Consider the following 14,458-nt stretch of genomic DNA (forward strand, 5'->3'; position numbering starts at 1 on the left):
TTTGGGGGTGGGGTGGGGTGGGGGGTGGAGGGGTGGAGGACTATCAAATTCGTACTATAATTATTTTTAATATTAAATAGAGAACAAAACGCAATGTTGATTTCTATATGATAAGTGACGGTTCATCTTTTCTTACTGTCTCTATTCAAGAGTAAACATTATATATTTATGAAGTAGTAGCAACAAGGCACTTTACTAAAAACATTAAATAAATAAATATTACACCAAAAAACAAAAATGATAATGCTATAGTAGATTTTCTTTATATAACTACTAGTTTAAAAGTTTTGATAAGCAGCTAGACTTTGTAGTTCACCAATATAGGATTTCATTCAACATTGATAATAACATGGATACATTCTTGATAAATTGCTGCCAAAAATTGCCTTTAACTTGACTACAAAGATTTAACATGTCCCTTGAGAGAGTCTAATTATCCTCTAACTTGCAACATGATTATTGAGAGAATAAGTTATAATTTTCATGGCTTCATGTGTATATTTTGCAATCTTCAGCGCGACGTTTAGCTTGTTCCGCAATCTCATTCAATTCTCTGTAGTTCTTGTCATGGAATAAGCCATTTCTTTCAGCAGTCGCAGACCGTGTAGTGTACGTTGCGCCACTGCCCTTGTTGCTTCCCTCTCACCTTTTCCATAATCCTTCTTGGTTGTGAAAGCAGTCTAATAGATTCAGAAACAAAATAAGTAGAGTATTATTATTCAAGAATGGAATTTGAAAAAGTATTAAGGTTCTAGTCGTGAAACAGCCTCGAAGGGGAGCCAGGAGGTCAAGGGTTCGAGCCGTGGAAACAGTCTCTTGCAGAAATACAGGGAGCTTAGTGCATCGGGCTGCACTTTACTATGGTTCTACAAAATGTGATAGCATAATCTATGTTTGTTTAACCTTTATTTTGGATTCATTGAATTCCAGGCCTCACCGCTCAACGCGTAACGACTGATGAATTTGAGAATATCAAGAGGATATAGGTGATAATGTGTAGATCCAGATGATTGCTGCCCATCCCAACCCAATTCCATGGATCCTAGAAAAGTTCCAGTTGGCGTAGACAGTGATTAGTGTAGCCACCTGAGTTCATCGTTCGAGCAGAAAAACAAGATCTTGATTAGTAAGAATGTATATAGAGTTGTGAAATGAAAATGTTCATTCAGGTTAGCTTTTTCAAGACTTACAAATTGGGCTAAGAGAAAGCAGTGACAAGCAAGAAACCCGGGCGTTCCAAAAATGACCAGCTTCTTGATCTTGTCAACAAAGATGAGAGCTTGACTGATGATGCTCACTTTGAAGGTATAAGCAGCTGTAAGCTCATAGGGGTTATCCCTGATCGATTTAACGTGGAATTTCCTCCTGCATATGAGTGATAACTTTGTTTATCGAGTTCCAATAGGTACGTTTTATTTGTGTTCAGACAGAGGAAATTGTAGGGAACCTTGGAGCAACGGTAAAATTGTCTCCGTGTGACTATAGGTCAGCGGGTTCGAGCCGTGGAAGCAACCATTAATACTTGCATTAGGATAGGCTGTCCCACATCACATCCCTTGGGGTGCGGCCTTCCCTGGACCATGTGGGACGCCTTATGCAGGAATATTTGAAAGGGAAAGAACTTACTGTAAAGAAGTCAGTGTCAGCTGCAAGATAGAAGAACACCACAGACATAATGGCTTTGATAGGTTCCAAGGACGATTCCAGTGGCAAAAATTTCATTGAGCTTCACGAGTCGGGCAGAGGGATGGCTTCACCTCTGTCCTTAGAGATGGTCATGATGGTTCCGTCATTGAGGATGGCAATTGATGAGGACCATGAAAGGAGGGAAGTCGAATTCCAAATGAGTGCAATGAGCATGAATCCCATCACGACACGGATTGTAATTGAAACTGCATAGATAGTGTAGTTCTTCATCCTCTGGAAGATGGCTCTGCTTGTCAACACAGCACTCACAATAACACCAAGACCTGGTTCAGTCAAAACTATATCAGATGCGCTCCTGGCTGCGTCTGTTGCATCGTCAACTGCAATACCAATGTCTGCTTTCTTCAATGCTTGGTGCATCATTGACACCATCTCCAGTCATACCACAGATGTGCTTTCTTTCTTGCAGCTTCTTCACAATCTCATATTTGTGTTCTTCAAATATTCAAATCCTAGTGTTAGTTCAAATACTAATATCCTTTTTTTAACTGTAATTTAGTAGTAATATTTACCTGGAAGACTCCTGCAAAGCCATCAGCCTGCTCAATGAGCTCCTCAACAGGAATTGAAGCAATGGACTCATCCTTATGGCCCACGAGAAGAGCTGAAGATGGATACATGTTGGTTCCCATACCAAGCCTACGCCCAGTTTCCTTACCAATAGCGAGCTGGTACCGTGATCATCTTAACATTAACACAAAGCTCGAGAGCTTTGCAATTGTCTCTGCACTGTCATGTCTTGGTGCATCAAAGAGAGGTAAAGCCCGACGAATTCCAAGGTGAACCAGCACTGTCCTTGTTTTTTTCTGGCACAGTCTGCATAAATTATCATGCAATTGTATTTAGTCCACTTCAACCAAGGACACATTACACTAACTCAAACAAAGTTATTAATATTATGTTGGCTTGCCTGTCTTGCAACTCCCAAAGAAACGAAGACCACGGTTGGCAAAGTTGTCGATGATTTCATGAGCTTTCTTTAAAACATCTCCTTGAGATCACAAAGTTCAATAATCTGGCAAAAGATTTGATAGATTAGAAGCTAAAGTTTGAATATATATACTAAAATGAAGGACAAAAGAAACTCTCTTACTTGCTCAGAGCACCTTTGCTAGCCCTGTGCCAGTTTCCACTGTCATCAATATATGTGATTGCAGTGCGCTTATCGACTGGATTGAAAGGAAAGAAATGAACCTCTTGGATGCCTTTCTCTTGCCTGCAAATATCAGACGAAGTATTTAAGCTCATTTGCAATTACTTCACTGAAGGGAGCCTTGGCGTAATTAGTAAAGTTGCTGCCATATGACCAGGAGGTCACGGGTTCAAGCCGTGAAAACAGCCTCTTGCAGAAATGCAGGATAAGGCTGCGTACAATAGACCTTGTGGTCCGGCCCTTCCCCGGACCCTGCGCATAGCGGGACTTAGTGCACCGGGCTGTCCTTTTTTTTGCAATTACTTCACTGAGTAAAAAAAATCTAATGTTCTACTGAGAAAACATAAAGAAAAAAACAATAGTACTACTATTTCACATACCTCTTTGGGATCATTCAGCATATTAACATACAAGCATCAATAGCATCTGATTCTCCACCTGGAAGCTCTAGCAGCAAGTAACATAACCGTATCCTTGTCTGCATTCTTAGGGAATACCTGCAACACAAAGAAACGACGTTATGAACTCATCTTCGTCATATATTGATCATGCTAACACTCTCCTCGATAATGTATACCAACTCAATCAAGTTTTTGTCGACAGTAAGCTTGTTTAAGGTGAGGGTACCGGTCTTGTCACTGCAGAGGACATCCATACCAGCCATTTCTGATAGCAGTCATCCGCTTGGTGATGGCACTTGTTGGGAAGCCTATGAGATCCAATAGCCATGGTAACAGACAAGACTGTTGCATGGCGATTGGGATACCTCAATAAGCAACACCAACAAATTGTCAATTCCATCTCTATATTTTCGGCTTTTGAATTGGCCACATCACCAATATCTCAATAACTATTCCAACAACAATAGAGCGATTACAGAAGTTCCCAAATAGAAGTCAAACACCTGATCATATTTGATATAACACAACAAATTTTAGATCCCAATCGTATAATGTATTCAACTTTTAGATTCTAAATCACTAGTTTTTTCACCTTTGGAAATGACCAACTTGGTTTGTGCTATTAACAGATGTGGCAAGCTTTCCAAAGAAGGTATGAACACCAGTAGCAATAACAACTGCTTCGATTTCGCCTTGCTTGACAGTGGAACAAGAGAAAACTTGTTCACCAGTTGCTTTGTGACTGGTAAGGACTCACCAGTGAGTGCAGCCTGATCAATCTTAAGGGGATCACCCTCGAGAAGACGAGCATCGGCTGGATATATTCCCAACTTAACACTAATCAGATCACCTGGAACCAAGATTGAAGCTTCCTCCTCCGACCATTTTCCATCTCTCAAAATCTGAGAACCACATTCTCAAGATTATCATCCATTGCACTTGAAGAATAATCAATACAAAATGTAAAGAATTTTTTACACCATCGGTTAAAAAGTGTAATATAACATGTCGTTGCAAGCAGTGGCGAAGCCAAAAATTCATAAGGATGTTCAGAATTGTACACCCTTCGCCAGTGGGCTATGCAAGGTGTTTCAAAGTCTATTTTTTTATCGATACAAAGTAATTTTTTTATCCTATACACAGTAAATTTTCGGCGAAGGGTGTTCAGTTACCATCCTTGGCCACGCATAGCTTTGCCCCAGGTTGCAAGTAAGTATCTTATTTTTCAGGTTACAAAACTCACTTTTTATAAACAGTTGGTTACCGATATTTATCAGTAGGTGATTTGATAGTGTAACAATTCTTTTATACCGTCAGTTTGTATAGACGTTAAACTCATTACGACAAATCATGAAGAGTCAAGGGATACCTTAGTTTTGGGAGCAAGATTAGCCATAAGGGCAGCTGCAGCATTTCCAGCATTGTTTTCTTCAATGAAACTGATAGTAGAGTTGATAATAAGCAAGACCACAATACCTACAAAGTCTGGCCAATCCGGTGGTTTTCCCTGCATTGTTTCAAAATCTCATCTTTAATAATTATTTTTCATTTGTCATAAGCAAAAAAAAATAGAAGGATTAAGGTGTATTTGATATGACGAAAAATATTTTTCGGAAAAATAAGAAAATATTTCTCACTTTTAGATGAAAGTTATCTCCTTCACAGTTATCTCAAAGCTTAACATCATATCACGACTCTAACCAACAGGTAGACATTATTATTAATCTTTAATATTCAAGAGTTTTCATCAAACACTATATGGTTTGCCGAAATTATTCTGAATCTTTAATAAATATATTTTTTTTACAAAAGTATATTTTTAAAAATAAGTCATTCTAAAAATTGACTTTCATCATAACAAGCACAACTGGAAAAAAAAAAAAAAGGGGGGGGGGGGGGGGGAGGGGGTGGTTATATTTTTAATCTTTTATTACCCTCCATTTGCCAAGCAATTTGGACATGATAGCAGCAGCTTCCATGACCCATGAGAGAGGATTCCCATGAACCCAAGAATTTAAGACCTTATTTTCCTGTAATAAATAACAAAAAAAAAAAATTAGAGCTTATTTAACTTTTTTTTTTTAAAATTATAAAATGAAGTTTAGCAACAGTGAAAAATAAAAATCATATATACCTTTTTCTCTTCAAGTTTGTTATGGCCAAAAAATTTGAAGTCTATTTTGGCCTTCTTCATTTGTCAAACCCTCTCTCTACATTTCAGGATCTGGAAACTTCTTCCACCGGAAATATTTTTCCTGCATGGGCATGCAATATCATTTTTCACCTTTCAAATCAAAAAACCGAAAAAAGAAAAAGAAATACATCTATTCTTTTGTAGTTCCATTTTGCATTCAACATTATTTTCAATGGTCAGTGTAAAAACATTTTTTGATATGCTTAGTGATTGTGCATGCAAAATTTTGGTCTGGTTATACATGCGCATTACATGCAGTGTCGGATCCCAGGAATTATACGAAATGATTCGAAAATTATAAGAATGTCACACTATGGATTCGAACATAGGATTCAAAGCCTATGACTAAATTAAAATTTGAATCATCTTTCATATTGCACGGAAAGCTTCCCTTATGTTAATGGTATGTAAACTTTATATTTCTACAAAAAAAAGTTGTTTTCACCCTATTATCTATATTATGCAGAGGTGAATCCAGATTCAGATAATGAATTCAAAATGAGTTGAATTTATATCTTACTAAAAATATATAAATATATATACATTTTAAAATACTTTCTATATATGTATGCATAATTCGAGAAACAAAATATAGATTCAGTTGAATCAGCAAAACCCGTCCTGAGTCCACCCAAACCAAATGCAATGCACTTAGAGAAATGTGAGAGGGGAGAATTTACTTACAAGATCAACTTGCTCATTTCTCTAATATCTTCTAAGGATAATTGGACGCCATGTGATTTATACACAAGAAAAAGAGGGACTAAGACAAGCAATTAATAAAAGTGAGATTTCAACAAGGAAGAAGGAAAGAATGAAGAGAAATCTATTTTAATAGAGAAATCACTCAATCTTCTCCCTCATTTAGGCTCACTCTCTTTTGGACACTCTTAATTCAACACAATTCCTCTTTCTCACTCCCTCTTTTGATTAATCAACCCATATAATATGTTTAACTAATGCTAATGAGTTTTTGTAAGAGGGGTTGGCTCGCTAATTGACCCCTTAATCACCCGTTTATATCTAAACACCCTTGGTAATCCTATAAACAAGGAGAAGCCATGAGAATTATTGCAACAATATTCTCCATTAGTTTCTTTGGAGAATTGCATTTTGTCCGAATTTCTTTGTTTTGCTTGTCCTAAAAAGGTGTCACACCATAAAAACTTACATCTTTCTCTCTTTTCGTTCTCTTCTATTTTTACTATCTTTAAACCATAAATTTAACTTCTCTTTTATTAATAATATTGTAGGAGACTCCAAAAAATTAGCGGCTAAAATCAAATTTAATAAGAAGGGTTATACTTTTTTTATTAGTATATATACGGGTGAAAATCATTTACCCTTCCCAACTTTGTTGTTAAAAATCAAAACTCCCCCTCAACTTTTGAACAATAATCATTCTCCCTTTTATCCTAACACAATACCTTTTTTGCCCTTGAATTTTTAATTTCCTCCTCAATTTCAATACTTTTTTATTATATGATATTTTTTTTTATAGTTTAGCTATAACTTAAATTATGCAATACTATTATAAATTGTTAATTAGAGTTCATTAAAATTATAAGTAGAATAAGTAATTAGAGTCAATCAAAACTTATCTTTATGATTGTTATTTTAATGTAATGCATATTAAATATATATTTAAGCTATATTTTTCTTAGCGACGGAGCTAAAAATTCATATAAGAGGATTGAAAAAACACCCAACTTTTTTTTTCGGATTGAAACTTGGTGAGCTAAGATACTTGGGGTGTTTTTTCAATCCTCTATATGAAAAAGATCGGATTGAACTTGTGAGCTAAGAAATTAATGAACTCTATTCTCTTAGCTCACAAATTTTAATTTCTTAGCTCACAAGTTCAATCCGAGTTTTTTCACATAAAAGGATTGAAAAACACCCCAAGTTATCATAGCTCACAAGTTCAATTCGAAATAAAAAATAAAAAAAAAAGGTATTTTTCAATCCTCTTGTGAATGACCCAAAAGGTCATCACTTGTTTTAAAATTTAATTCTGTGCTTCCGAGGCCTTGAAAACCTCTTTTAGCCTCCGCCTCAATTTGCGTGCGCAGTCCGGGCGCATAGCCGGAAAGCTTAAATATAAAAAATTTTGAAAAATGGTAAAATTTGGTTATAAAATGAGTTATTTTGACTTCGGTCACGTTTTGGGTAAACGGACCTGGACCGTGATTTGACGATCCCGGAGGTTCCGTAGGAAAATATGAAACTTGGGCGTATGCCCGGAATCAAATTCCGAGGTCCCAAGCCCGAGAAATGAATTTTTGAAAGAAATTATTTTCTGAAATTGTTTAAGAAATTTGAAATGAAATTTGATTAGAACATGTTAGTATCGGGCCCGTATTTGGTTCCGGCGCCCGGTACAGGTCTTATATAGATTTGAGATGTTTCTGTGAAACTTGGTGAAAAACGAACGTCGTTTGACGTGAATTCGGACCTAAAGTTGATGTTTTTATGAAGTTTGAGAAAAATCCTTTGATTTTGAGGTTTAATTCGTTGTTATTGAGGTTATGACTACAGGCACCGGTGTTTGGTTTTTGCCCACAGGTTCAGGGCTTTATACAGTTTTATTGTGGATGCTTCTCGTATTGGACTTAGTGCAGTATCGATGCAGGATGGCAAGGTCGTTGCCTATGCTTCGCGGCAGTTGAAGATTCATGAGAAGAACTATCCGGTTCATGATTTGGAGTTGGCAGCCATTGTCCACGCATTGAAGATTTGGAAGGCATTATATGTACGGCATGGCGTTGAGGTGTTCACGGATCACAAGAGTCTTCAGTATTTGTTCAAGCAAAAGGAGTTGAATTTGAGGCAGAGAAGGTGGTTGGAGTTGTTGAAGGATTATGATATCACCATCTTATATCATCCGGAAAGGCAATGTGGTGGCCAATGCTTTGAGTAGAAGTCAGCCAGTATGGCAGTCTTGCTTATATTCCGGTCGGTGAGAGACCGCTTGCTTTGGATGTTCAGGCTTTGGCAAATCAGTTCGTGAGGCTGGATGTTTCTGAGCCCAAGTCGTGTGTTAGCTTGCACTGTCGCTCGTGTCTTCATTATTGGAGCGTATCCGGGATCGGCAGTATGATGATCCCATTTGTGTGTCTTAGAGACACGGTGCAGCGCGGAGGTGCCAAGCAAGTTACCATATAGGTGATGATGGAGTTTTGAGATTGAGGGTCGAGTTTGTGTGCCTAATGTGGATGGGGCTCCGAGAGTTGATTTTAGAGGAGCCCATAGCTCCCGGTCCTCTATTCATCCGGGCGCCGCAAAGATGTATCAGGGATTTGCGGCAGCATTATTGGTGGCGGAGAATGAAGAAGGATATCGTAGCATATGTGGCTCGTTGTTTGAATTGTCAGCAGGTTAAGTATGAGCATCAGAGGCCTGGTGGTTTATTTCAGAGGATTGAGCTTCCCGAGTGGAAGTGGGAGCGGATCACTATGGATTTTGTTGTTGGACCTCCCGCGACTCGAAGAAGTTCGACGCCCTATGGGTCATTGTTGATAGGCTGACCAAGTCAGCACATTTCATTCCTGTGGCAGTCACCTATTCTTCTGAGAGGCTAGCTGAGATCTATATCCGGGAGATTGTTCGCCTTCATGGTGTGCCCGTGTCCTATCATTTCGGATCGAGGTACGCAGTTTACCTCGCGCTTCTGGAGAAGCAGTTCAGCGAGAGTTGGGCACACGGGTTGAGTCGAGCACAGCATTTCATCCCCAGAGGGACGGGCAGTCCGAGCGGACTATTCAGATTTTGGAGGATATGCTTCGAGCTTGTGTTATTGACTATGGAGGCTCGTGGGATCCAATTTTTGCCTTTGGCGGAGTTCGCCTACAACAACAGCTACCAGTCGAGTATCCAGATGGCTCCTTATGAGGCTTGTATGGTAGGCGGTGTCCGGTCTCCGGGGTATGGTTTGGAGCCGGGGAAGGCTCCGGTTGTTGGGTACGGATCTGGTTCAGGATGCCTTGGACAAGGTCAGGATCATTCAGGATAGGCTTCGTTCAGCTCAGTCCAGGCAAAAGAGTTATGCCGACCGCAAGGTTCGAGATTTGCTTTCATGGTCGGTGAGGGCGGGTATTGCTTCGAGTGTCGCCTATGAAGGGCGTGATGAGATTTGGGAAGAAGGGAAAGTTTAGCCCTAGGTACATTGGTCCGTTTGAGAATTCTTGATTCGAGTGGGAGAGGTTGGCTATAAAACTTGCATGCCGCCGAGCTTATCAGATCGTGCACTTCAGTGTTTCATGTGTCCATGCTTTTGGAGGTATCACGGGATCATCCCACGTATTAGATTGCCAGCACTGTCCAGTTGGACAAGGACTTGTCTTATGAGGAGGATGCCAGTAGCTATTTGTAGACCGGCAGGTTTCGTCAGTTGAGGTCGAAGAAGTTTCCCTTCTGTTCCGTGTCCACAGTGGAGAGCGTCAGCCCCCTGAGGCATCGACCTGGGAGTCCGAGTCCGATTGCGGAGCGTTATCCCCCATCTTTTTCCGACTCAAGTACTTCACTTCTTATGTCCGTTCGAGGACGAACGGTTGTTTTAGAGGTGGAGAATGTGATGTCATCACTTGTTTTTAAATTTAATTCTGTGCTTCGAGGCCTTGAAAACCTCTTTTAAGCCGCCGCCTCGATTTCATGCGCAGTCGGGGCGTAGCCGGGAAAAGCTTAAATATAAAAAATCTGTGAAAAATGGTAAATTTTGGTCATAAACAATGAGGTTATCTGTGACTTCGGTCAATGTTTGGGTAAACGGACCGGACCCATCGATTTTGACGGTCCCGGAAGGGTCTGTAGGAAAATATGGGACCGTTGGGCGTTCATGCCCGGAATCGAATTCCGAGGTCCAAGCCGAGAATGAATTTTTGAAAGAAATTGTTTTTTGAAATTCTTTAAGAAAATTTAAAATGAAGATTCGATTAGACATGTAGTATGGGCCCCGTATTTTGTTCGGCGCCCGGTAAGGTCTTAATATATGATTTAAGATGTTTCTGTGAAATTTGGTGAAAAAACGGACGTCGTTTGACCTGATTCGGACCTAAACTTTGCTAAGTGATGTTTTTTTTTATTGAAGTTTGAAAAAACATTCCTTTGATTTTTGAGGTTTTAATTCGTTGTTATTGAGTTTATTTTACTGATTGTATCGCACGGAATAAGTTCTAATGATGTTAAAGTTAGTTACGTGTGTTTTGGTTAGGAGCCCCGCAGGGCTCGGGTGGTTTGGGAAGTTTTTTAGACTTAAGAAAAATTGCAGAAATACACTGCTGTTGCACCAGTTCTGGTGTAACCGCACCTGCGGTCCTTTGGCCGCAGATGCGAACACGCAGTGCGCACAGGGGTCGAGATGCTGTCTTGCTTCCGGCAGTATGCGGACTAATTTTCCCGTAAGAATGCGGTCTCCGCAGAAGCGGGCCTTTTCTCGCAGGTGCGGCCCCACGGCGGCTAGCCAATTTCCGCGAAGTGCCCATTTATCCGAAGGTGCGTGTGTGCCGCAGATGTGACCCCTAGAAACGCAGCATGCAAATAGTCGGGCAGTGAGTCTTTTAAAAAACAAAACTTCAGTGCTTTTTCTTTCAAACTGTTGTATGTGGTAATCTTAGTAGTCCGTGAATGATGTGACACAGTTTCCTGGGTAGAGACCATATGTGGATTTTCTTGTCATTTGGTTCATTTTTGTCTAAGGTCTTACCGCTTAAATTCTCAATATTCCGCTGTTTATCTTAAATGTTTATACTTGTTATTGTTATGTCGTAAAGGATTAAAACGAAAAGAGTATAAGAATTTATGACTTCGTGCTTTCCTAGCTTTCTACGAGTAGGCGCCATCACGACTGCTCGAGGGTGGAAAAATCCCGGATCGTGACACCTCTTATATGAATTTTTAGCTCGCGTCGCTAACGAAAATATACTTAAATGTTTATATTTAATATGCATTAACATGAAATAAAGAATCATAAAGATAAGGTAATTTTAAAATTACTCTGGATTACTTATTCTACTTATAATTTTAGATGACTCTAATTAACAGTTTAAATAGATATTTACTAATTAGTTATAGCTAAAACCTAAAAAAATATTTCATAATAATAAAAAAGTATGGAATTGAGAAGGAATATTTGAAAATTAAAGGGCAAAAAAGGTATTGTGTAGGTAAGAGGGAGGAGAATGCGTTATTGTTCAAAGTTGAGGGGGGAGTTTGATTTTTAACACAAAGTTTGGGGAGGGTAATGATTTTCACACCGTAACATATACACACATATTATGCAAAAATTTTTAGTCTTGCCATTTTTTCATACTTGTTGTTTATCAATATATATTCTAAATGACATAAAGTCCTTTAACTTCACGTAGTAATATTATATTTATATTAGAAAGATATTTCAATAAATGAGATTTGTTAGACTATGTATTTACAATATGTTACCCTATGATATGTGTTGTAAAAATATATTTACTCAATAATTAAGATTTATAGTAGTTTAATTTCAAAAGTTTTAAAATATTTTTCACTGCTAAGAAAGTAAGACATCTTTATTTTATACAAATGTACTTTTTTTATTTTTTTTTCGTACAAACATAATATTTTTTTAATTTGAAATAAATTATAATATCCAACAATATTAGAAAAATTTGGGGACGTAAATTCAAGGCCTTTACGTCTTTTACTAGAGTCACTTCTCCAAAGGACATTCTCAATCAAATTTATAGAGGTCTCAATAAGATAAGACAAATGGCAAGAACACTTAAAAGGCATAATTGTATCATTCAGTTACCAAATTGAATGAAGCTGGGTTGAACATGTACGTTCATGGTGAGGCTGTAGTTTGTAAATAATTGTTGATCATCAATGAGGGACGCGGTCAACAAGAACCGGTGGCCAAACCAAAATAATATAAAAAAACCTGATACTTCTTTTATAAAATTCATATAATATTGAGACCACAAAAAAATACTGAGTTTTATCAATAGTAGTGATAGCGAAATCATTGATGTATGGGTTAGGCGCACGTCATATCGTATTGAATTCTTCCTTCCTAAGTCAAAAATAGTGAACGGGATGAGCCAATTATCTATCATGTTATGAAACTTGCGACATTTGTTCTGGAGATTTCTTAATTAAAAAAGAAAGGACACAAAAGAACTTGCTTTTCCAATATGTTGATCAATCAAATGTGACAAAAAGGAATAGTTTAATTAGGAGAATTTTGAGTTGAAATTAAAAGTAAAATCGTAAGAACATGAAAGACTATACATAAAGAAAGAAAAATAGAATTGATGGGAGAAGGTAAATATATTTTTAATTTAGTGAGTAAAAAAAATTTATTCTATTAATTCACTCAACCTACATCTACCAAATTTTAACAATTATTAAAAATTTGAAATCTCTTATTATAATTATATAAATATAAATTTATGGACTATATATATATTGATAAATATAGTGGTGCTTCATATTTTTGGAGTCTTAAATATTTGGGGCCTAAGCCGCCCTTGATATTGTTACGTGTTAGCTTTACGCACCTTGATTATTCCATTGGAGACTATTATCTACCATCAATATAGATATCGGATAATTTTATCTTCCAAAGTTTTGGTTGTAATGGGATCCATCACTTATTCTTTTTTTTTTTTTTTGCTTATACTGGAATGTAAACTCTGGCATAATTTTTGTTCATTTAATTGACTATTAGGTCTCCTTGAGCCGAGGGTCTATCGGAAACAGCCTCTTCTACTCCCTGGGTAGGGTAAAGTCTGTGGTACATTTCCCTTCCTAAGACCTCACTTGTGATTTTACTGGGGTATGTTATTGTTGTTTGGTTGTTCTATTGACCATAGATCAATAGTGGTCCTTAATTTGCTCATATTGAAGGAAATGGACCTCAAAAAAATGTCTATGGTTTTCCTTTAATTTTTTTTCTTTGTGAGTAATAATGAGTAATTATATACAGTATTATCCTAAAATTTACCCCTTTTGTTCGACAATGGAAAGAAATACTAAATATACTTTAATTAGTTAATAGTGAATCATTTCAGCCAGGTTGTCGTACTCTTACTGTTGTTTTGAACTTTTATCTCAATTGAAGTCAACTCTTTGGGGAGTTTTTTGTAGGAGATCAAGTTGTATCAAAAGAGTTAACCAACCTTTGTAAACTCATATTAGAGACTTTTGTCCAAGTCTACCTGTATTTCTAGTTGCAATGATTATAAAAACAGAGTTTTATTATTCTTCATCTCTAATTAAAGTATTACAATAAATAAAATTTTACGTAAAAATTGCAACGGAACGCCTATTTGGTCACCACATTTAACCTATATCTTTTTTTTTATGTAAAGTTTTAACTTGTACCCACTTTTAAACAACTTCAGCCCCCTTTCTCTCCTCCTTTCTCCTCTTCGTTTTTCCTTCTTCTTCTTTCTTCTATATTGAGGGACAAGGTGCAGAAGAAAAGATAATGTCCAGAGTTCCTGTGCTCTCACGAACCTACACAGATTCTATAACTTTCAAGCCACTGCTGAGTGAGTCTCCGTTGAAATCAATGTTCAGCGTCATGTGAAATTCCTGGATAAACAATACAATCAAGTAAGAAACTATTAACATATACATAACAAAACCAGTAGGAAACGAATGTTCCAGACTTTTTTTCTAGCAATAAGTTAGATGAGTGGTTTAGAAGTGGTTAGGTATTTTGAAATGAGTATCCTTAGTTGAAGGCTTTTAAACTTTAGTTAGTTAGTGCTGAAGTTTTTACAAATGAACTAAATAACATTCAGCATCTCCTGGCTTGAGTTTTTGAAAAAGCTTTAATGACAAAACTAAATTGAATCCAGGACAAAAAAAACTTCATGCTATTATTTGGTGCTTGAAGTTTTTACAAATGAACTAAATAACTTCAGCATCTTTCGCTGAAGTTTTCAGAAAAAGCTTTATGACAAAACTAAATGAATCCAGGACTAAAAAACTTCAGCTTATTTAGTCGAAGTTTTTACAAAT

At 37.4% G+C, this 14,458-nt stretch overlaps 1 pseudogene; it reads right to left on the reverse strand.

The window, feature by feature from the left end:
• On the reverse strand, window positions 398-5,255 carry LOC109235015 (annotated as a pseudogene).

This window comes from Nicotiana attenuata, chromosome 11 (assembly GCF_001879085.1).
Source record: "Nicotiana attenuata strain UT chromosome 11, NIATTr2, whole genome shotgun sequence".
Taxonomy (NCBI): domain Eukaryota; kingdom Viridiplantae; phylum Streptophyta; class Magnoliopsida; order Solanales; family Solanaceae; genus Nicotiana; species Nicotiana attenuata.